Source organism: Lygodium microphyllum, chromosome 26, assembly GCF_053477565.2.
Source record: "Lygodium microphyllum isolate KBCC chromosome 26, Lygodium_microphyllum_v1.1.10, whole genome shotgun sequence".
Taxonomy (NCBI): Eukaryota; Viridiplantae; Streptophyta; class Polypodiopsida; order Schizaeales; family Lygodiaceae; genus Lygodium; species Lygodium microphyllum.
In genome coordinates this window covers 6,264,584-6,290,003 of record NC_141160.1, presented here as the reverse complement: position 1 = coordinate 6,290,003, position 25,420 = coordinate 6,264,584, and positions in this window count along the sequence as shown.

Here is a 25,420-nt window from a genome sequence, read left to right as displayed (position 1 = left end):
TAAAGCTCGCAAGAGAGAAAATGCATGTAACTGTCCCAGAAGCTCAAGCTCCAGTGTAAGTAAAACTCTATGTACATCTGAATATGCCAAGAGGCTCCCACTAGAAGTAAATTCATATGCAAATAGAGCAAGAAACACTCAAATACATCGAGTACATAGCATCAGACATGCCAAATCCTAGTAGGGTACATCCGGAGCATAAATCCCAAGCTATCGCAGACCTGTAAAGCATAAGCTTGAAAGCAGGCAAATAGCATGTAATTGACAACCAAAATAGGTCCAAAATGCTTAAATACATCTAAAGACGAAGCTCCAAGTGACTGTCAAGCACATGGGCAAACCAAGGGGCATCCATATCTGACCAAGGCATAAATGCAAGAAGCCAAATGACCAAGTGACAATAGGCATAAACCAGTCCAAAGCATGCCAATTGAAGCCAAATGCCATTGAATGACGACCAACTTGGACCCTAATCCAAGCTCAAAAGCATTTTGGAACCAAAAAAGACGCATTTGACAATCTCCAAATACATTGGTATGATCATGCAAATCTCCAGTAAGCGCCACATATCCAAGAACCAATGCCTACACTAAGTAGATGAGCTTCAGCCCACTATATTACAACAACATATTTACTATTAAATGAAGCTCAATCAGTGCCCAAATCTACTCCAAATCATTCCCAAAGCATAGGCATAGCATCTCATAACATCCGGGCATCAATAGGCATCAAACGGGCAATGCCAAGAAGCATCAAACAGTAAATGTCAAGTGCTGCCCTATTTTGACAGTGCTGGGATTGTGTATACATCAAGACTGAAGGTGGAAGTACTCGTATCGATCGCGGGAGCCAAGAACTAATGTCGGGGAGTCCAAAGATGATCGAGAAGGTTGCCAATAGTACCGGGAAGCCGAGGAAGGAGCTAGAAATGCCAGGAAGGGATTAGTCTAGCCCCTTAAAATTGCGCCGCATTTTGCATTAGCTACTCCTAGGGGTTGGGGGTTCTTCAACAGTGATCTGGAGCACTTGGAAATGTTGAGGGGGCTTCGATGCAGCCCTGCAAGGTGCCAATGGAAGGCCGAAAGCTTGAGAAGGAGACGGGAGGTCAAGACATACCTGCAAATGAAGTTGCCATGGCTGCCATTGAAGATCAGGTTGAAGCTCTTCAAATCTGGGTTGAAGAGAATGCCGGGAAAGCTTCAATGCCTTTGCTCTGATACCAATTGAAAGGGAAGTGGAACTAGGAGGAAGAAGCTTGGCGGTGAGAGCTATGGCGGATGGAGAGCAAGAGCAATAGAGAGAGTGAAACTCAAAGTGGGAACTCCAACAACCATAATGTGTGGCCGGGCCTTCCTTTATTCAAATTGTCACTAAAAGAATAAAGAATAAGTGACTGTGATAGGCGCTCGCCACCTGCAGTGTGCAATGGCGGGTACTGTCAGTGTAGTAATACATGATCGGCTAGGCGGAGGCGCCTTTACCCCCAACATGGTCTCCATGGTGTTCATCAATGGGATTTGCAACGAAGAGCTTTACAAGGCCTTAGTGAGCAACTCCAGTCTACAGAGAGACATCCTAGCTAGGGTTTTCAATGAAGCCATAAGAGTAAATGACCAACTCAAGGAGAGGAGTTCCAGGAGCTTAACTTGCGATAGCACTAGTTCTAGATGCTCGAAGAAAGCTACTACATCCAATGAGAAATTAGCCCCTAGCACCCAAGACAAGGAAAAGAGTGTAGACCAAAGCCAAGAGCTAATTGAGATGAAGATAGAGATTGCAAGGCTACAAGAAATGGTGAGGAGACCAATGCATCCACACATCCAATGCGTGCATTGTGGTGGCAACCACCTCTTAGGAGAGTGTCAGGATCCTAGATCTAGGTCCTATGCTAATTGCAGTAGGTCAGCCATGATGCCATGCATTGCAAGCTATCAAGGAGATTTTCATATGCCTAGTAGTATAACCCACCATACCTAGGGGAATAGGCTACCAAATTTCTTTAGAAGGGGAGCCTTATTAGCTCTCCCAATGACCAATGATGCGAAACTAGCTATTCCTAGGATGGAAATCAACCAACAAGCATACCTAGGCCACCGGGACCCTTCATAACCCACCCCATTGAGCGACGCTCCAGTCCACTATGTGGAGGAGACAAATGACCAGGATGCGTACATGAACCCTTATGTCTCATATGATGAAGGGGCAATCCAATCCTCATGGACTACCGACTAGTGCCAGTGATGGCATTAGGAAGAGGTAGGGTAGAGGCTTAGGGGGCAAACCCAAGAATTGATTTCTTGTTGGACTTGCGGTCACCCAGGGCATATCTCCTCGCGTTGCCCTGAATGGGAGCAAGCTAGTCGAGAAAAGGTTGATCTTAGGTGCCCAGAGTGTGAAATCTCTCACTTTTTTACTTAATGCCCTAGAGGGAAGCCACCCTTTAGTTTGGTGAATGAGCCATTAGTACCATCGGGGTTGTTTGGAGTTGAGACATTTGATGGAGAGGACACACATATCATGTTACATGTCATGACTTGTGCATAGACGAAGTAGGCCGGCATATCACTACCTGGACCCAACAACCTAGATGCAGCCTCGATAGGAAAAAAGAGATATGCAAAGGAAGAAGAGGACGGAGGCCAAGGTCACACTTAAAACATAGAATGCTACAACACTACCCATATGAAAGAAAGTCAGCGATGTAGAGGCATCAACATTTGCTCGAAAGATGATAAAGAAGGGGAATGGTAAGGTAGGGGAGTACCCCAACCCAAAATGCTAGCTCGAAGCCATATAGATGGTCAAGGAGTGGGTAAAAGAGGCCCAAGAACACTTGAAAGACATTGAGCCCATCCTAGAGGATGAAATCGATAAGCTCTCTAGTGTGAGCACACCAGTTTCACTTGCAAGGGTAAAATCAAGAGATGTATTGGCACCACAACCACCACAACCAGTAACAGAGACAAAGCTTAGAGGCTATGGGCTAGAAAAATAGAAGGACCAATGGCCAAGGAGTTTGGAATTAGGAGAGTGCAGGCAGACTGATAACCTCCTTGCTAGACAACCCCTGTGACTTTGCCTTTGGGAGATTTGTTGAGGCAGCACCCAACACTCTGGCAAGGATTGAAGCATTGGGTTGAAGGACCAATGGAGCAAGGGGTAGGTGACCTACACGATCATGATGTGGTAACTCAAATACCCAATCTAATGCTACACTCAATGCCCAAGTCATTACACGTGAATGCTTTTTGGGAGGGCACAAAGATGCATGTAGTCCTACTGTCGTAGCATTAGGAGATGCCACATGAAAAGTGATTGTGGACACGAGGATAGGAGTCAGTGTGCTTAGCCATGTAGTACTCTAGCTTGGGGTAACCCACTTGTCAAGAATGCTAGGTTTAATGTTACATTGGCCAATGGAATGAAGGTTAGGCCATTTGGAGTGTTGCCATTGAAGATCGCAAGTGTCTAGTTTTCTGTGAACTTCATTGTCATGAAGGGAGTGGACTATGACATCCTACTAGGCCGGCCCTGGATGAGGAATGCATGTGTCATAGAGGATTGGGGCAATGGTCTGATCTTCTTAGGTAACCAAACAGAAGTAGTGAGAGTGGAGATGGACATCTAAAAGACTACTTCAGTCGACTTGGACACCATCTTTGCCATGCTGAAGTGTGATGAGCATGTAAGGAACTCTTACGAGCCACTCACAAAGTATATCCCTTGCTCAGAGGATGAGCAAGATTGGATGCATGTACTTGCTACAATTAATTTGCTATTCTCAGACAAGGAAGAGGAATACAAGTAAGATGTAGAGAAAGAGAGAGTGCCCAAGAAGGAGCCTACAGTGCCACTCTACATGATGACCAGAAGCTCTTGTAGCCAATCCAAACCTTGTCACGTTCCATGTTAGCTAGAACTCCACAAGGTCTTGGAGTACCTGATAGGTAAGTTAGCCAGCAATCTTACAGCTAACTTGAAACCTCTCAAGGATCTCATGAACGAGCCTAAGTGGAGTGGACTAAGGTGCATGACCTAAACTTGATGTATAATTGGGCCCTAGTCACATTGATGAGAGTGAGGCTAGAGGTGAGAACCTAGGAGATGATGATATTGTGAGCAAAGAACAAAACATGTTGGAAAATTTAATGAAAGACCAAGGAAGGATCCAATGAAGAAGACAAATTAGAATTGTGATTTCAAAGAGAACTTAGTAAAAATCCAAAGGAAAACTAGAAGAAATCCAAGAAGGAAATGGGACCAAGTTGGAAAGAATTGCCACTAGGCTAAAACCTTACTCTGATTATCTCCCTATCGTGTAGAAAAATTTCTTGAAAAAGAATTTCTTGTGCTTGCAAATGGTGCCTACAAGTTTATTTGATGCACTTAGAAAGTTTGATTGAATTGGTCAAAACCTTAATGTATCAAATTTACAATAGGATAAAAGAAAAGTGCACTAGATGTCCCCCAAGGCTGGGTGTGGATCCCTTCACCCCAAGGAATATTAGTTTTCCTGACGCCTCAAAGAGTTTGGACTAACCCTAATGGTGAAAGGCCACTCCATATGGGGGATCCTTAGACAAGAGAAGTTGAGGGTGCTAGGGGGTCTCTGATCAATAAACTCTTAAGCTCCTAGGAATCATCCAAACCCTTACATGACTTAGGATGGAATTCATGAGAGCCCTGCTACTAGTTAGTGATGAAAATCTTGGTAAATTAAAGGCCATTGGTTCATTTTTCCATATGGAAGGAAGGTGAACACTTCTATGAGATTCTCTATAAATAAAAAAAGTTGTATTTCAAAGGATTGTTTTCATTGTTTGTGTATTGTGACTTAAGTTGCATGAACAAACACTATGACTAAAAGGACTAATTAAGGAATTTGATTTTATTCTTACATCATAAATGTGTTAACTAAAACTATCCATTTGAGGAAAGTGAGAGGGCAAGTTTTCCAACAAATCTGCACTAAGGTAGTGTAGTCTCGATAAGTCGAGAGCTTCTTTAAAATTTGATACATGAGAGTATAGAGAACATTGACCACATAGAATCAATTAGAACCTTGACTTTGTATCGTTCCAGGGGAACAGAGTGAGACTTTGCCCTATGGACAGAGGGTTTGACATAACCATACTTCCCCTAATTTCTCACTCTCCTTGATTCAAATGTGATATGAGTCGGCTTCAATTCTAGCAATCTAGCACAAACAGATGCTCGAAGACTTATGCTAGTTAATCTGAATAAGAGACCTTAGTTTACTTAGAGATCAAAATTTAATGATATGCCAAGTAATGTTGTTTTCCCTTGCGTACAACCATTGAGAAGTCAAACTCTAAAGGAAGAAGTAACCATCGAGAAATGCATACTGTAGTGCATGGTTTATTCACAAGATAAGCAGAGCTTGATGGTCAATGAAGAAGGTAAAGAGTGTGGCCAAAAGATAATGTTGAAACTTCTTTACATCGAACACCATGGCCAATCCTTCCCTTTCCATGGTGGAGTAATTCATCTCCATTTTCATGAGCTACCTAATAGAAAAATTCACTAGATAATCAAGGTTGTGCTCACCGGGTTGGCACAAAAGAGCTCCAATGGCAAACTTAGATGCATCTATGTGCACATGGAATGTTATGCTCTAGTTTGGGGCTTATAAAATTGGTGCAGTATGTGAGAGTCTTTTTCAGTTCCTCATAAGCGTGTTAGCACTCCTCAGTCCACTCAAAGACAATTAACGGCTTATAAAGTGATCTAATGGTTAGCGCATAGTTTAGAACAAAGCACCGATAGTATCCTATGTGGCATAAGAAGCACTGAACTCCCTTATATTTGTCTAGTGGCAGTAGGTCGACAATAACCATGATCTTTGAAAAGTTAGTGGTGATGCCATTCTTGGACACCACATGCCCTAAGATGCATCCATGCTTCACCCAGAATTGGCACTTTAAGGGGTTCAACGAGAGGTTATAAAGCCTACACCGTTCAAAGGTTGCGTGAAGCTTATCTAAGTGTTTTGTCCAGCTAGAGTGTACACATAGGTCATCAACAAATATCTTTAGTTCTCGTCTGAGCATGTCTTTGAAGATGGTGCACATCAAGCATTGAAAGGTAGTTGGTGCGTTCATCAGCCCAAATGACATGATGATATAGGCAAACACCCCCCACTCATTGGCGAATGCTGTTTTGTGCCTATCATTGGGATGTACTTGCACTTGGTTGTAACCTGAGAAGTTGTCCAGTAAATTGTAAGCTTCTTTTCTAGCTACTCTCTTGATCATGTTCTCGATGTAAGATAGTTAGTTTAGTCATTGCATTGACTTTCTTGTAATTTACACACACTCGAATCTTCTCATTCTTCTTCATGACTATCACAATGGGTGATACCCAGTCCGTGTGCTCTATCTCATAGATAAATCCTGCTTTCATTAGCTTGTCTATCTCCTCCTTCACTATGTGATCATGCTTTGGATTCATTGGGTAAGATTGTTGCTTTACTGGTGTTGCATCGTGGGCCATTATTATGTTATGCATCATCACCCTTGGATCGACTCCCTTAAGCTCGTCTAAGGACTAGGCAAACACGTCTATGTACTCTCGTAGAAGAGCAACAAGGCTGGCCTCTTCTTTCTCCGTCAAGTCATTAGCTATAGACATGAGTTGAAGCTTCTCCCCTTCCCTTGCTAAGTTGACTTCCTTGACCTTGGTGGATCCTTCGATGGGCTCACTTGTCTATCCCTACCTCTTTTCCCTCAAAAAGATCACTACCCTATCCCCTTTTTTAAACTTTGTGAAGCATTTTGGTAGGTCTTGTGGTTTCTTTTGATGTTAAGCTTTTGACTCCTTCAATTGTCCCCTCCTCTCCTCCTTTAACCACCTAAATCTTAGGTGAACCAACAAGTTCCATTTTGTGTGTCTAGTTTTGGGATGTCGGGGTATCTCTGGGTCACTTTCAATGCTTACCTCCAACTCAAAGTTGAACTCACAACCTTTACTAGAGGAAGAGGTCTCCCCTGGTGGTTGTATCTCTGTGGGTGTCTCCGTTTGGAATAGAGGTGCTACTTGTGGTTGGGTTACTCCTGTTTGCTCGTAGTCTATCACTCCTTCATGTTCCAACCATGTGCAATCACACTCCATCCTCATGACTCCTCTTTCAATCCTAAAGGTATTCCCCTTTCGTGGTTTGGAGTCTACTCGTATTTGTTCTATCAAGTGTCCCTCAGTATCATATTCTATCCATTTGTTTTCTTCTTTTCTAGTTTTCTTTTTATGCTTGTTTCCTTTCCACCCTACCCCCTCCCTCCCCCAGGAATGATTTACACGTGGGCAGGACATTACCTTGTAGAAGCTAGGCATAGAGTTGTGGGTTATATTCCAATTGAGCATGGCGGTCCATATAGTAAGATCTGATGCTTACGTGTGTGATACAGGTGAGGACATCAGTGATAAGATCACTAGAGTTGATCCTACTAGAAATGTGTAGCTCTTCTTCAGGAAGGACTCGATCTAGGTAAGGGTGGCTCATGACATGATCTTCCAATGATCGATTGCGAGTGATGGGCCAATACCCTAAAAGAGGTAGGAGCTACATAAGTGGGATCATACTCGAAGGTCTTAATGGCACATCGTTGCTCAGCATTGGTCATGATTTGGCAACCTTCTTGTTCCCATTGGAGTCGGAGAGCATACCACTTGCATAAGAAGGATGAGTCATTATCGGCTAGCTTGCAAAGTTTGTCTGACTTTTGGCTCATGGTAGTGACTCTGCTCTTACTATAGGAGGTGATAAGCCATTTTTTAAGGGCTTGCTCTTGAGATATCTCGGCATTGGCGATCAATTCCTTCACAACCCTGGGGGTTTTTACCATCACAAATTAATATTCCTCCCATGTGCATGGCAAGGAGCGGACATCTGACTCTAAGGATGCCTAGTAGACCTAGGTCTAAGAGCTCATAGATCTTAGAAAGTAGGGTGAAAGTGGCATCTAAGCACTTGATGCAAGTGAGCAAGTCGTCTCCTGTATTTTCAACTAGGTCTTTAGCCAACATGAGGATTGATTGTCATTCATAAGATGGCTTAAGACAAGGGAGCTTCTAGTGGGCAATCCTCAAGTGGGTCCTTAGGATTAATGGCATTCTTAGGGACCATGGGTTGGGCTTGCCGGTCATAGGATGTGCTACACTCAGCTTGAGAAGTAGTTGGGTCACTAGGCTCCTTGGGGGTGCTTGAGTCAATGGGAGTCAGCTATAGTTTTGGTCGATGGACTTGCTGTAGTGCCGGCAGCTTAGTGATCTTGGGCTCAATGGGTTTAGTAGCTTTGGGCTCTACAAGCTTGGGTATGAGGGTATCTTGGGACCTTGCTTCCTTAATTGCTGTTGATCGTGCGTAGATGGGTTTGAGGGTGGCACTTGAGTATTACTCTTGACAGTTTTGGCTTTATGCACCCATATCTAGGCATTGCCCTCGTAATAGCCATGCACTTGCAACAAGGTTTTGGGAACCCATTGTAGCTTGACCGTTTGTCTTTGCTTGTATTGCCTATTCCATGGCCTCCTAGCTCTTGGGTGTGAGTTTTTAGCATTGCGAGGTTGTGTGTGTCTACTTCTAGGAGGCGGGTCTTTGTGCTTAGGCACCCATTTGAGTTGTGGTTCTTGGGCATTAGCTTTGATTTCTGCGGTTTGCTGGCATTGAGGTTTGGTGGGTCATGACAAGTCACGACCCCCCTCCTTAGGCTTTATGGTGGATTTCTCTATCGATGGCTTGGCGGACTTCATGGAGCCACGCTACCCTTATTGAAAGCCATGATTATACATATGTCGATGATGGCTAGATGAATGCACTGTGACTGGTAGTCGACATTACAAAGTGTCTGCTTTTTAAATGTATGTCCTAACAACAACGATTTTGTACATGCATCCTTCACATTCGGCAACACATAAAAGATCATTGATAGGCTTTCAGTCTCGATAGAGATAGCAACCTTGCACTTTCCTACAAGTGCATATGATTGGCCCCCATATGGGCTGAGTTTGGCGTTAGTGGGCTGTAATTGTAGTCTGCTAATTTGAACCTAGTGATCGTGAGTCAAGCCCCAGAAGTGCGTATGATTGGCCCCCATATGGGCTGAGCTTGGCTTTAGTGGGCTGTAACTGTGGTCTGCCAATTTGAACCCAATGATCGTGAGTCAATATGTTAAAATCAGCACCCTCATCGATCAGTGCATCAAATGTATGTGTTTGCTTGGTAGTGATAGTCATGCACAAGTAAGCTAGAGCTACGACTTCCTCATCTTCATCTTCAATTTTCGTGATGGTGGCCACTCATACCTTGACATGGGATTCTAGCAATGTAGCCTCATGTAGTGGGTGTGTGGGAGGGTAGTACTTCGTTATGTGTCTACCATTGAAGAAGCCTATGCCCTCACCCTCTAGGGTTTCGAATTCTACATTACAATTTTTTTGTGCAAAGTTTGAAAGGTCCTAGCCCCTGAAACTTCATATTTTTCTTATGCCCTTTGACTGCGTACAACAGTACTAAGTCGCCCTATTCAAAATCTTGTTGCTTGATGTGCTTGTCAAACCAACTCTTGTGTCGTGCCTTCTCGCAAACCAATGCATGTGTGGCAAGAAGCTGAGTCTCCGATAAGTGCTCTAACTCGACTAGGCGGTTTGTCCATGCCTCCTTTCCATCCCATCTCTCTTGGATGGCTATCCTCAAGCTAGGGGACAAAGAAATCTAGAGGTAGAATAGCTTTAGTTCTGTAGGTCAGCTTAAAAGGAGTTTGTTCTACAACCATTTTATAGGCTGTTCGATAGGCCCAAAGTGCTACCATGAGTTTCTTGTCCCAATCGCTGTGTGAGGTAGAGAGACCACTTTAGTGAGGACACTCACTAGGATCTTATTTGTTGATTCTGCTGGTCCATTAGCTTGAGGGTAGTAAGGTGATGACTTCCTATGGATGATCAAGAAGGTAGGGAGTAGGTGGCCAATCACCTCATTGATGAAATGAGTGCCTTGCTCATTGACTAACTCAATAGGGAAATCAAATCATGAGAGTACCTACTCCCACAGGAACTTTGCCATAGTTTTGGCATCATTCTTTCTCGTAGCTTGTGCTTCAACCCATTTTGTAAGATAATCAATTGCTACCATGATATACTTGGCTTGTGAGGATTGGGCTGTAGGACTGATAGGTCCGATGAAGTCAATATCCCATTTCTTGAAGGGTTGTCGCACTATGATAGGGGTCAACTCCATCTTGTCTTTACGTATAGGAATCTTAGTCCTTTGGCACTCATCACAACGCTTAACAAACTTAGCAGCATCGTGGAATAGGGTGGGCCACCACAATTGAGATTGTAGCACCTTGGGGGCTTTGTATCTCCACTGAAATGTCCTCCAACCATTCCACCATGCGTCTCACACAACACATCATGCATTTCATCCTCACACACACATCTTTGTAGCAATCCATCTTGCCCTAACCTATAGAGATGACCGGCTATTAGTTGATAGGGTTGGATCTTAAGAATAAGTCGCCTAAGCCTGGCCTTGTCAATAGGTCTCTAACACTTGGATAATGTCATCTGCCCAATACGGCATCAAGTTGGCTCTAAACAAATCCCTTTTGCTAGACAGGCTAAATAGGTGAGCATTCGGCAAGTCATCTACTATGCCTTGTCAAGCGGCTTCTGCACAAAGTGGACTTAAGAGAGTCTAGGTAGTAAACCTTGTGATATTCAAAAGAGTATTGAGCAACATCACCTAAAAAATCCTCTCAATGGACCACTAAATCATGCCGTTGAGGATGTCTCAAAGCAAGCATGTCACAGGTGGCCCTTCAAGAGTCAAAGAAATAGTTCAAATCCCTTTCAATTCATGGAATAGAGGAAGATCCAATTATAGAATCGTAGACATCAAGACAATTTTTAGCATGTTGATAGAGATGATGATATCCATGGATGTGATTCTTCTATAAACAATTTTATTCCCAAAATACTCAAGTGCCGAATGTAATAAGAAATGATCAAGATCAACATATTCATGAGAAATGAAGGAGAGATGATAGGTTTCAGCATGATGAATACCTTGATGACATGATAGCACATGGACATGAGATTATTTCACTTGGTCATCGTTCATTTGGCAACAAGAAAAATGGATAGCGTGATTTCAACAACAATCATGGACAACAAACATTTGGCGATTTCTGTCATAGACAACAATCAATTGGTTTATCCAATAATAATAAACAATATTATCACTATGACAAAGAATGTAAGAAAAAGATTAGCATACCTCAATTCAAAGGAGATAAACCCACATCAATAGAATTAAAATAATGGATCAACAAGATGGAAATGTACTTACCCTCTATCCATGAAATGATGAAGCAAAGATATGTTATGCAGGCCTACACCTAGAGGGCTATAAACACACATGGTGGAGATACATGAGAGAAATTGGGCAGAATTTTCAAACTTGGTAAGATTTTAAATTAGCCATTACTCAACTGTTCGTATCTCCAATGGAAAAAGAGAGGCTAGAAAGAAAATGCTATGATCTTAGACAAAACCAATTCTTAAATCTTTCCATGTATGTTGAGGGTCTATCTGGTTTAGTAAAATTGAAGAAGTATACTTTTTGTCTTGATCCAATCTTTTAGCAAAGATTGGGATAACAAAGCCTACAAACGTCCATGTAGCCATAGAATATGTTGAATGCTATAGTAAAAAATATAGAAGAGAATTGAGCTATTTTCAACCCAAGATAAGAGTGACTTACTATTCAAATCAATCAATGAGAATTGTACAATAGTTTAGCCAACGAAGAGAGGGTTATAGACAAGAAAACAAGATTCCAAATACTTTGAGATTCCTACTTATCCTAGGATATAATATTGAACCAAAAGGGGATTTCAAGAGAGATAATGGTGGAACTAAAATGTTACCTAATAATATTAACAATAAGCCCTTTTCTAGTGATAAGTTGAAAGGATTATGTTTCAATGTGGTGAGAAATGGTCACCCGGTCATAAATAAAAATGCAAATCTAATAATTCCAAGTTTAACATGATAATCATGGAAGACTCATATGAAGATGAAAAACATGAGAAAATTCTATTATAGGTAAAGGCAATTCCTACTTGCAATGAGACACATGACCATGATGATCGGGAGACTCAGGAGGATTTAGAGCTAGCTAATAGATTTCCATTTGATCTAGGTGGTTCATTTGACCCAAGTGGATTACAGATGGATGATTCTTTGATTGTTACATATTTATCCCTTTTTGTTCCATATCGCAAGATCCTTGGATGGGTTGCAAAGGAGAGAGTACACTTCGGCTCCAAGGTACTATCAACTCTAAGATTACTCATATTCTCATTGATATGAACACAACCAATTCTAGAACAATGATAAAAAAGCAACATCATATCTTTGTCAATACCAAATCATTATAGGAGCTAAAGTTATTACCTCAAGAAATGGAATCTCTATACTAAAGTTACAAGTAGTAAATGGAGCTCACAAGAAATTTTCAAACTTCATGGGTTACCTATGAAGATTCTTCCTAATAGAGATATAAAATTCATAGAAAAGTTTTGAAAAAGCCTCTTTACGTCCATGTGAACCAAGTTAACTCCAAGCACGGCCTATCATCCACCCACAACTAGATAGACAAACTAAAAGGGCCAATAAATGGCGAGAAGTCTATTTGAGACACTTTTTCTATGATATAAAAAATACATGAAATCATTGGATTCATCTTGCAGAGTTTTGTTATAGTAATACATATCATATGAGTATAGGCATGTCACCATTTGAGGCATTATATGGTTATAAGGTCCAAATACCTTTAGATTCTCTTGCTTGAGAAGAGTTAGAAAAGATGGAAGCCTTAATGAAGCAATGAAAGGAAAATATTAGAAAGGCACAAGAGACTATGAAATATTATGTGGATGATAAACATAGGCATGTGAACTTTGAAGAGGGAGAATGGGTATTTTTGAAAGTACCTTAATCTCGTTATGCATCTCATGGGAGGATATAATAATCTTGCTCATCACTATCATGGTCCATATCAAATCACAAGGAAAGTTGGAGATCTTGCTTACCAACTTGATTTTCCTTCAACCACAAGTATTCACAAAGTTTTCCATGTTTCCCAACTCAAGAAGTATATTGGCCTTGACATTCAAGTCCTTGAAGAACTACCACCCCTTGTTGATGAGGATGGGTTGATCATTTATAAGCCCGAAAGGATTGTTAGCAGGAGGAAAAAGGTTCTAAGGAACCATATTATCTCAGAATATCTTGTTTAGTGGAAGGGTTTTCCTATGGAAGAGTCTTATTGGCAACGTGCTTCATATTTTGAACAATTTCCATGGCTTCTTCAAGAAGATACTTAGTTCACTGAGCAGTGGACAACTTGTTGTAGTAAATTTCTATGCTAAAAAAAATTAGCCTATCGGTATCAAATTCAATTGGTTGATAATATAAATGGATACCTTATGAGGCATACTTCATTTTTATACCTCATACACACCAATCTGGCATTTCTATCCAAAATTATGGGCCGTTTTCTATAGCTACCCTGTTCAAGACAATATTCTAGATTTCCACTATTTGCACCTTTGATGATGCTTCAATAAGGCTACTTCAGCATTGGACTCTTACTTCTTCATTTCTACAATGCATTTACTATTTCAGTCTTCAAAGTGTTGAGAATAAACTCTGGGTAGGGATGGATTATAAGAAAATAAATTTCATATCCTTTGCTTAGTGAATTAGCTTATTTTATATTGGGATATAAAAGGAAAGAGGGTGCCAATGTGACACATCTTTTGCACATTTGTAAACATCTCCATTCTTGGAGCTTTAGAGTTTCATACCTCCCCACCAACATTGAGGGTGGATACTCAGTGCTTACTGTTACAAGGGGTGGATTTCTTGCACCATCTCCCCACCAACATTGAGGGCGGATACTCAATGCTTACGATTACAAGGGGTGGATTTTTTGCAACAACCTAATTTAGCTATTGCTACCTTGTGCTGTAGTTTTATGCAAAGTTGAGATGTGGCATGGCTATGACCACCCGATTCACATATGTTTTCTTGATTTCTTGGTTATTTTAATTCAAGATAGGCAAAGTTCATTTTATAAGTGTGAAACATGTGAGGTGTAGGGTGTGAATGTGTGCATGTCGTGCGCACATGGAATGTGTATGTATGTTATGTGTGACACCTTAAATGTGTGGGTGTGTGTGGTGCATTTCGTGGGTGGGTGGGATGTGTGTGTGTGTGTGAGTTAGTGCACATGGAGGTGGTGTGAGTTAGTGTGGTGAGATTAGTATGCAGTGTGTGTATGCAATGCGTGTGTTTGTGTGTTTAAAGACGGATGGGTGGTGGAATACTCAGGTGGACTACGCTTGTGTAGGTGGCTAGAGGCAAGAGTGGAGGCAGGCAGGCACGACAGCGATCTGGGATTGTGGCAGGTGGCATACATAGTTGGGGCAAGAGAGAGTGTGCAATCGTGAAGAGGGCATAGGCAGCAGGAGAAAGAGAGGAGGTGGAGGTGGAGGTGGAGGTGGAGAGAGGCGAAGGGGTGGAGAAGGCGAAGAAGTCAGTGTTGAGGAGGAAAAGGTGGGTCACAGTGGTGGAGGAGTTGAAGGTGGATGGAGGGGCATAGGAGAATGGCGGAAGCACAAGCGGTGAGGATGTGAGTCCAATGGGGGACGTAGGCTGATGGGGCAGGTTGAGGGGTAATGAGAGGCACATATTGACGGGAGGATGGCAAGAGGGAGGAAGTGGAGGTGTAGAGATGGAGGTCTGATGGGTGGAGAAAAGGAGGAGGTGGAGGTGGAGGAAGATGGGGAGGAAGGCGGGGGTGGAGGTGGAGGTCTGATGGGTGGAGAAAAGGAGGGGGTGGAGGTGGAGAAAGATGGGGAGGAAGGCGGGGGGGGGTTGCAGTCGATGGGAGCATGGAGAGAGGAGCAGGCCGCCTAGGCAATGGGTGGCATTGGTTTTAGATTAAATATAAGATAATAGTAATAATAATAATATTATTAAGATTACTTATATCTACCTAGCATATATTTTAGGGTTTGCACATCTGTACCCCTCTTATTCCGTACAAAGAAAAAAAGTGAAAAAACCTAAACTATCCCTCATGTATATATGTTCACTTTAGTTGGGCTGATTCGCACAAGCAGCTACACATTTCTGATGCTAGATAAATTTTAAGGTGATCTTATTATTGTCTAGAAACCTTATTTACAAATTGACCTTCATAGGAACAAGCAAAGCTTCCTCTACAGGCTAGACTCAAGCAATCCTAGGCAACAAAGTCCATGATATTCTAAGGGAGTTCTGGATAACATCACCTAGGTCTATCTCTATAGCTACAAAACTTGTGCTATCAAAGGAGCATTTGATAAGCACATCACAGTTCCTAGCCAATTGTATGCTACCTATGTTATCACAATGAATGGCAACTAGACTATCTACTTACATATCCAAATCATCCAATACCTTTTGCATCCATATCTCCTCACATGCTACCATAGCAATACCTCTATACTCAATTTCTGTAAGTTTGATAAAGCAAGAGTAGGTTACTTTTTTTCCTCCACGTAATTGTTGCACTATCAAGTAAAAACATAAATTATATAGTAGATCTTCTATCAAACATGCTACGATCCCAATCTACATCTGTGTATCCAAACATTGTACATCCTTAATTTCCCTATAAAAGGGTCCATAATGCAAGATAGACTCTATATATCTAAATATGCATTTGATTGCATCCAAATAAAGATTATATTAGAACCAATCTTGTTAGACTATACTCTAAGTGCTTGATTTAGAGGATAGAGTGTATTCTTTAACCTACAAATATGCATGGGATGCTCCGAATTCTCATCACTTTTCATGGCTACTCTATACACCTCTTCGTGTAAATCACCATGAAAGAAGTCATTCTTTACATTCATATGCTATAAAGTCCAACTACTACTAAATATTGAACTAAACGTACAACAATCAAGACACTGAATGGACTTTTATTCATTTAGAAGTTGCAACGCATTTTGGTAATAATCTCTCACTTTGTCTTCTTAACACTCCACCCTAATTAACTCTCTATCCCAAGAAAGCAAGATCACAAGACTAGCTTCAAGGTATAGTGAACTTACCTATCTTAGCCTCTTATATTGTAGTTCGAAAGCTTGTAGGTTTAAAGATGGTTCTATGATCCAAACAACATAATCCAATCCCATTGCTCCTTTGCATGCATTACCACGTATGTTGCCAAATGAGAGAAGAAGATGGAGAAGAAGAAGAAGATAAAGAAGATATAGAAGAGCTTCACCACATCAAATCTCTCGCTCCCTTGCAATCTCACAATGTCATATGCAACTCCAAACTCAACTCTCTTACCATGAATAGCTCTTAGATAGGTTTTGTCATAATCTCAATAGCCAAAGTCTACTTCTCTCATGTCCTAGGCACACTATTACTAGGTGTTCATCATTGGGACCTAACTCCCATAGCACCTAGGCTAAGCACATTAGGCTAAGATCACCTAGGATCACTTAGGCTCACTAGAATCACTATGCATAAACACAATAGTCACTTAGGGACTATGCATAAGACACACCACACTTTGGGAGAGGGAACATCATGATGGAGCTAGCAACACAAGAGCCACAACTATAGCTAGCAGACCATATGGAGAGATCAATAGAAAGGAAAAGTTTCAACTAAGATGCATTAAGTGCGGCATCACTCACATGCCTTAAGACCTTCTTCAAGATCCTCAAAATTAGTCTTGACTTGCTGTAGAAAACTTAACTAGTCATAGTTTTAACTATGTCAAGTCATGTGACTAATTCTTGTTCTCCAGTTACCCTGTGCCTAGTCTTGTAACTAGATCCACCATGAAAATGACATTTCCCTTGGATCAAAGATTTTACCTGATACCAATGTAAAGAAACTAATTCCCACAACAAACTATAAAACTAGAAATATTAGAAAATAGGCTAAATTGCCAAGAACCATAGGCAAGGTGGCTAGGTGGAAATCATGTTACCATTAATGGTTGAGAATCAGCTGATGAGAGGCTGCAGCATGGTATGCATCCCAATGACCATAGCCAAGGTGGCTAGGCTGAAATCATGTTACCATTAATGGCTGAGAATCAGTTGATAAGAGGTTGTAGCATGGTATGCACCCCAATGCCAAGGTGGCTAAGAGTATACACCCTCTTAGAAGATGGTGGGAGGTTGAGACCTCAAACATGAAATCTTAGAATTGGCAAAAAGTGTTGAGATATCGAGCTCCACTCGTGATACGCCAGGGTGACCGTTGAGTACTTATGTCATCGACTTGTCAGTTGCAGACGCGGTTGGTACACCGCCGATGAATAATAGCTACATGATAGCTATCCTTATCTACTCTAGTTCGTGGCTCAGTTAGTATGCCACCTTAGTTAGTTGAGTTTGGTTTTGAGACCCATATAGGGTTCTTCTATTTCTTTGTAAGAGGGTTCTTTTGGCTTACACAACTAAGAAGAGGAAAACTGTTTTCAGCCTCCACCTTTGTGTGTCTTCCCCCATTGTGCAAGCAAGAAAGCTACAAGTGAGACTCCTTCCTTCTCTCCCACAATCTTGACATGGTATCAGAGCCTTGTTCGTGGTAAGGAGCTCAAGAAAGCAAGCCAAGCTCGCGGTGGTCTGGTAAGAGGAGCAGTGTTGCTTTCATTTTCTGTTTTGGAAGCAGATCTCTGCAGGTAGCACATCCGAAAATTGCAAGAGTGCATTGTCTCAGGTTGAGACGCCTTTCGCGGTGAAGCAAGAGGGCAGTATATGCCGCGGGTAAGAGCTTTAGCTCTTGGCGACCCTTTTTTTTTGATGTGAGGCCATTTCGAGGCCTGTTTTGAAGGCGGAAGTTTTCTGCACGCACTCAGGAAAAGGCCCTGTTTTATGCTGTGCGACCACTGTTCTACAGGTCGGTGAAAAGTTACCATAGAGATTGCATCGTATGCTTGTGTGCAGAGACATTGGGAGTTACAGAATCATCCCTGTTGCCTGTTGATGCAAAATCGTCACTAGAAAGTGACTGTGTGGTCAAATACCACTTTTGCCAGTTTTGCAGATTTGCCCTTGTGAGGGTGAAGCTGTGTTTTTTGCAGTATTCTGTAATGGCATCTGATTCTCTCTCACAGATTGTCACTGAAAAGCTTGACAAGAACAACTTCCAAGCATGGAAGTTTAGAATGACGAATTTCCTTATGGGAAAAAGATATTGGGAATTTGTTGCAGGAAATGAAGAAGAACCAGTTCTTCCTGATGTTCCCAATCAACAGCAAATGCAGACATTTAAAGCATGGCATGAGAGAGCCAGGAAAGTTATGTACTGGCTGTCTATCAGTATTTCAGACTCTATGATTGTGCATATTCAGGATGCAAGTACGCCAAAGGAGGCATGGGATACTTTGTCAAAAATGTATAGTACAAATACTCAAGCCAGGAAAATGCAGCTCAAGCAAGAGTTGCATAATGTGCAAAGAGAAAATATGAGCATCAATGACTATCACATGAAGGTGAAGAAGATTGCAGATGCACTTGCTTCCATTGGGTCGCCAGTGGAAGATGATGATTTAGTTTCTGTGACCTTGAATGGTCTAGGAAAGGATTATGCACAGTTTCGAACATCCATTTCTGTCCGTGAAAGATTTCCTGATTTTGAGGAGTTGATTGCTCTTCTAATTTCTGAGGAGCAGAGAAATGGTGGTGCATCTTCTTCAGGAGGAACTTCAAAAGAAGCTGTCTTCTACTCAAATGCTGGAAGAGGTAGAGGCAGAGGTAGAGGAGGCCAATTTGGAGGCCGTGGTAGAAATCAGAATATGCAGCAAACTCAAGAAAACCATTCCTATGGAGGAGGACGTGGTAACTCTAGAGGCAGGGGGAGCCAAAGAGGTCGTGGTGGATGGCAAAGAGGTCAAAATGCAAACAGTAATGTTGAATGCTACTACTGTGGTAAAATGGGTCATATGGCTAAAGACTGCTATAAAAAGCAGAATGACATAATGAATGGAAAACTGCAACAAGGAAATTATGCATCTTCTAGTAGACAGGGTGATGACAGAAATGAGAATTTGTTCATGGTGCAGCACATGAACAATTCTGTGACAAGTGCAGAAGAAAGCAATGATGTATGGTATGTTGACTCAGGTGCATCAAACCACATGACAGGTCATGCAGAATGGATGGAGGATGCAAGGAAAATGGAAAAACCAGGATTTGTGGAGACTGGTGATGATACTGCACATCCTATTGTGCAGATTGGAAAAATTCCCTTGTCTATGCAGGATGGGAAAAAGAAATACCTGTCCGATGTATTTCATGTCCCGAATATCACCAAGAATCTGGTTTCTGTTGGTCAAATGGTTGAGCAGGGCTTGCAGGTCAGATTTAATCCTCATGGATGCTTTGTTGAGGATATGAAAAATAAAGGTCGCTTGATAGCAAAAGGAAAGAAGAAGGACAGAATGTTTACATTGGATGCAGACATGCCTGAATTGAGTGCAGCAATATTTGCACATGGGACCGGTGTAGTTGCAGATATTGATATCTGGCATAAACGCATTGGTCATGTTAATGTACAGCGACTTAAATCAATGCATGCCCAAAACATTGTTGCAGGATTGCCTAAATTCAAGGTTGCAGAAATGCATAAGGTATGTGAAGCCTGTCAGTTTGGAAAACAGGCAAGGAAACCATTTCCTAGACATGTTCAAGAGAGTAAGAAGCCATTGGAATTAATCCACTCTGATGTGTGGACTACTAAAGTTGCATCTCTTGGAGGCTGTCATTATTTTGTCAGTTTTATTGATGACTATAGCAGAAAAGTTTGGGTGTATTTTATGAAAAAGAAAAGTGAAGTTTTTGGGCATTTCAAAACTCTTAAAGCTATGGTTGAAAAAGAAACAGGCCTGCAAATAAAATGCCTAAGGTCAGATGGAGGGGGAGAGTACCTCTCAAATGAGTTTGCAAGGTTCCTGCAGGAGCATGGCATAAAGCAGCAATATTCATGCAGTCATACCCCACAACAAAATGGAATTGCAGAAAGGAAAAACAGGCATATTGGAGAGGTATCTCGTGCCATGCTCAATGAAAAAGACCTGCCAGATTTTTATTGGGCTGAAGCAGTTGCTACAGCAGTCTATATAATGAACAGGACTCCCACTGCAGCAATACATGGGGTGACTCCAGAGGAGAGGTATACTGGTAGGAAACCAGATATTTCTCATTTGAAAATTTTTGGTTGCATTGCCTATGTACATGTGCCAGATGAGTTGAGATCCAAGTTGGATCCAAAAGCTGAGAAGTGCATCTTTATTGGTTACTCTCTGCAGCAAAAAGGGTGTAGATGCTATAACCCTTCTACTCGTAAGTTTACAATGAGCAGAGATGTTGTTTTTGATGAGATGAGTAGCTGGTATAAACCTGTAAATGTGATTGATGATGTAGATGCACAAAATGGTAATGCTGCACAGAATTCACAGCAGCAGTCACAAAATATTAGTGGACCTGGAGCATCCTCTAGCAGTGGTTCACATTCTTCACCATGGACAGGTAGATTGAGATCAGGAGAATCTTCTCAAAGCAATGCAGATAGTGGTATGCAGGTATCACGAAAAGAAAAAGAGAAGGTTGATCAGCCCATGTTTGATGTGAATGCAGGTCACTCTTATGTGGATGGTGAATCCAGTGGCTCAGAACAGAGCATTGATGATGAGTTGGGCATTCCTTCTATTGTTACACCTGGAGTAAGGAAAACCAGGGATGTTTTGAGAGCACCTGGGAGTGAACCTACTTTGCGCAGGTCTACGAGAGCTAGGTATCCTGTGGATAGGCTGAAATATGATGGATTTACAGCCATTCACTATGCATATATGGTCAAAGTGATACATGAACCAGAACCCACTTCTTTTGAGCAAGCCATGGGAAAAGAAAAATGGGAGAAAGCCATGGATGAAGAAATGGATGCCTTGGAAGCAAATGCTACATGGAAATTGGTACCTTTGCCTAAAGGTAAGAATGCAATTGGCTGTAAGTGGGTTTATAAAGTGAAGCACAATGCAAATGGTTCTGTGAACAGATACAAGGCAAGATTAGTAGTCAAGGGGTATGCACAAACATATGGCATTGACTATGAAGAAACATTCAGTCCGGTTGCAAGGATGGCAACCGTAAGAGCAGTCATTGCTATGGCTGCATCAAAGGAATGGTCTTTACATCAAATGGATGTAAAGAATGCCTTCTTGCATGGTGACTTGCAAGAAGAGGTCTATATGGAGCAGCCACCAGGTTATGTGCATGATGTTCATCCTGAGTTTGTTTGCAGGTTGAAGAAAGCCTTGTATGGCTTGAAGCAAGCACCTAGAGCATGGTCTGACAAGATAGGACAGTATCTTGTCACTATTGGCTTTCAGATTTCCAAGGTAGATTTCTCACTTTATGTGAGAAAAACAGAGAAAGGTATTATGCTACTTGTCATTTATGTTGATGATTTGATTATGACAGGTGACAGTGATGAAGATATCCTTCATGTGAAAATGCTATTGAAGCAAAAGTTTGAGATGAAGGATTTGGGAGAGCTGCGTTATTTCTTGGGCATTGAGGTGATTAGATCACCAAGTGGGATACAGCTCTTGGAGAGGCAGTATGGATTGGACATGCTGTCCAAATATGGGATGACAGGCTGTAAGCCTATTTCAGTTCCTTTGGAGCAGAATGTGAAGCTGAGCGCAGATGCAGGTGAGCTTCTGGAAGACCCTACTATGTACAGATGCATAGTAGGAAGTTTGATTTATATGACTATTACCAGGCCAGATTTGAGCTATGCTGTTGGATTGGTAAGTCAGTTTATGCAGGCTCCAAGGAAACCGCATTTGGATGCGGCTAGACGCATACTCAGGTATGTGAAGTCCACATTGCAGTATGGACTATTTTATGAGACTGGGGTTCAGATACAGTTGCATGGATACACCGATGCTAATTGGGCTAGTAGCATTTCTGATAGACGATCTACCAGTGGATATGTGTTCTCTTTTGGGAGTGCTGCAGTCACTTGGAGCAGCAAGAAACAGCCTACAGTTGCCTTGTCGAGCACAGAGGCCGAGTACAGGGGTGCAACAATGGCTGCATGTGAGGTAGCTTGGTTGCATAAGCTACTTTATGATATGCATCAGCCTACAGATGGGCCGGTTGTTATTTATTGTGACAACATGAGCAGTATACATCTGGCAAATAACCCAGTCTATCATGCTAGAACAAAGCACATTGAGGTGCATTATCACTATGTGCGGGAGAGGGTTTTACTAGGTCTTATTGATCTAGTTTATGTCAGCACAGAGGATCACGTAGCTGACATATTCACGAAGGCATTGGGCGCAGAGAAGCTGCGCAAGTTCAGAGACCTGCTTGGTGTGCAGGAATTGGGATTGAGCTCGAGGGGGAGTGTTGAGATATCGAGCTCCACTCGTGATACGCCAGGGTGACCGTTGAGTACTTATGTCACCTGCTTGTCAGTTGCAGACGCGGTTGGTACACCACCGATGAATAATAGCTACATGATAGCTATCCTTATCTACTCTAGTTCATGGCTCAGTTAGTATGCCACCTTAGTTAGTTGAGTTTGGTTTTGAGACCCATATAGGGTTCTTCTATTTCTTTGTAAGAGGGTTCTTTTGGCTTACACAACTAAGAAGAGGAAAACTGTTTTCAGCCTCCACCCTTGTGTGTCTTCCCCCATTGTGCAAGCAAGAAAGCTACAAGTGAGACTCCTTCCTTCTCTCCCATAATCTTGACAAAAAGATCCTTGGCAACTTACATCTTAGCTTTTATATTTAACCCTAGTAGACTAAATATTAGCAAAGGTACTTTTACGTTATTATACATGATTAGAAATAGATCATGAAAAGATTGTTTGTGCACTTCATGTTGGCTAGTTTTTAGTTAAGTTGTTTGAGCATGGAATGCCATACACTTTGCATGTGCAATATAAATATGGTATCAGAAGATAAATTCCTGGATGCATGGCGATTGTATGTTTAGGTGACAACGAACATTAAGAGTGTTAGATTTTCCTTTACTGTAGGGTAGTTTGATATCCTAGGAGAAATCAATCAAGTGAGGAATATATGGTCTCCTAGATGGTTATGTTTATATTATGAGTGGACTTTGTTATGTGGGTAAGACTACAAATCCTGGGGCCAATTCTCGGGGTATAGAGAACCGTAGGGGCCACAACATTTTGCTGGGGGAAGCTCTTTATGTGTGTGAATCGAGGTGTTGATCACCTATATGTCTGGGTACTCCCTCTGTTAGGGTTGGAAAGGGAAAACCGTTGGATTGCAGTTGACACAATTGGGTTATTTATTTGGAGTAGTATACGATCTTCAGACGCTCTTGGACACGAGGCTGTGACGGTCGTTTGGTGATCTTAGGAGGCACGTAGCGACTAGAGTCCTAGAGCCAGTGTCGGTCCTGTTTTAGGTCCCAACATGGATGAATTAACCTCACATGGTAGTCATCCAAATCATTATTCATATTCTCAAGCAGTTGCTCCTTCTTCTTTTTTCTTGCCATTGGAATAAGTGTAGTAAAGGACTACATGTTAATAAATGGGTGATATCTTGAGTTTTTCTCCTCCAATCCCTTTGATTATTGTCTCTAAAAAAAGCTTATAATGTGGGGTAATTAAGATTTACTAAAATAACAAGTTGGAAAGAGGTAGAGCATAGATGCAATGTAAAATAGTAAATCTTGTCTTCCTGTCCAGAGGCTGTGTACTATGACAACTTGTAAGTAAAATGACCCTAACTTTTGCCCACATGTTTATTTGCAAATTTTTTTGGCTAGGATCTAAGATAAGTTCTTTTTCTTCAAATAGAGCACAAGAGACATTTGTTAAATCCAATATATCTATTTTTGCAATTAATTCTTTGTGATTGTCTAGATGAGATAGCAACATGTATATACTTATAATAACATAGTTTAAGCCCTGCTTTTCCAAATATGATCATAGGCCATCATGGTACACCTATGAATATGGAAATTCAACATGTATATCCTAGAAGTACTATCCAACCACTTGTGTATGACCTGTAAGCGTGTAAATTCTTGCAATTTTTAATGCTCATTGCCCTATTTTACCCTTTTTAGTACCAATGATCCTTGCATCTTTTCCACTCTTTTTCAAGTGGTCTTCCATGGTTCACCATCTATAGTGAGGGATAAAATGATAAACACGGCACCCAAATGGGCTCTAAAACTCCGGAAGGTATGCAAAGTTCCTTTCGGGCCATGTTATGTACCCCAATGAAGTCCAAAATAGTAGGGAAGGCCATCTCTCTTTTGTCTTACTATCTCGTCTGACCTCTACCTTTTTCCTCAGTTAGTATATATACATTGCAATACTAGCATTCTAGAAATCAAGGATAATATGTATGGTTGAAATAAAGCTTTGGGTAGTTAATGACATGCAAGAATTTGAAAGCTCGATGAAGATCAAAGAGGGTTGAGAAAGATTTACATTTAGTAATTAGTGACTTTAAATTGAAATACTCAAGTCACCTTTTACACTTTGTCGGGCTTTTCAATGTATAAGATTAACAAGAGATCAAAATCCAGAGATTATCTAACACATAGGCAAGAATTAGCTCAAATTTTTAAATGCCAAAGTACCTGCATTCATGTATTAATTATGGAAAGCATTTATGGGACAAATCAAACTGATAGATTGAATCATCAATCTCATAATGATTGAAATTCAAATTTCAATTATTGGGAATCAAAATTCAATCAATCAATATTGAAAAGTACAAGTAAGCAATGAAGGTGTACTCAACCTATCCTCTCATTTAGTAATTGGCTATGCTTTAACAAATGGAAATGGAGAGATTAGAAAAGAGTAAATGATGTACATTTTTTAATGCTTGATGAAGAAGAATGCTGAGCTTGATCAAATTCCATCATAATAGTTGATGGGAATTCCACATGAAGCCACAATTGATGGGAAATCCACTTGAACCCTCAAAATAAATATGAGAGTACCATTCTTGAACAAATACCTTCAATAATGGTTGAAGAGAAGTTTGTGCTTCATGACAATACTTCAATCCTTGATAAGAATTAAGAATTCAAGACATTCTTGATTATCAAAGCATCCAAGAAGAAGAAAATGTCATAAATCTTGATAGGCTACTTCAACGTTGATCAAATCTTCGTGGTGTGGGCTTGCTCTACTTTCCTTGAGTCAAATACTTCATAATTCCATGATCTGAACCTAAATTGACCAAAGATATAAAGAAATTTGTGGCTCCCTTGTTTTTTCAAAATTGGAAAGACAAGAGTAC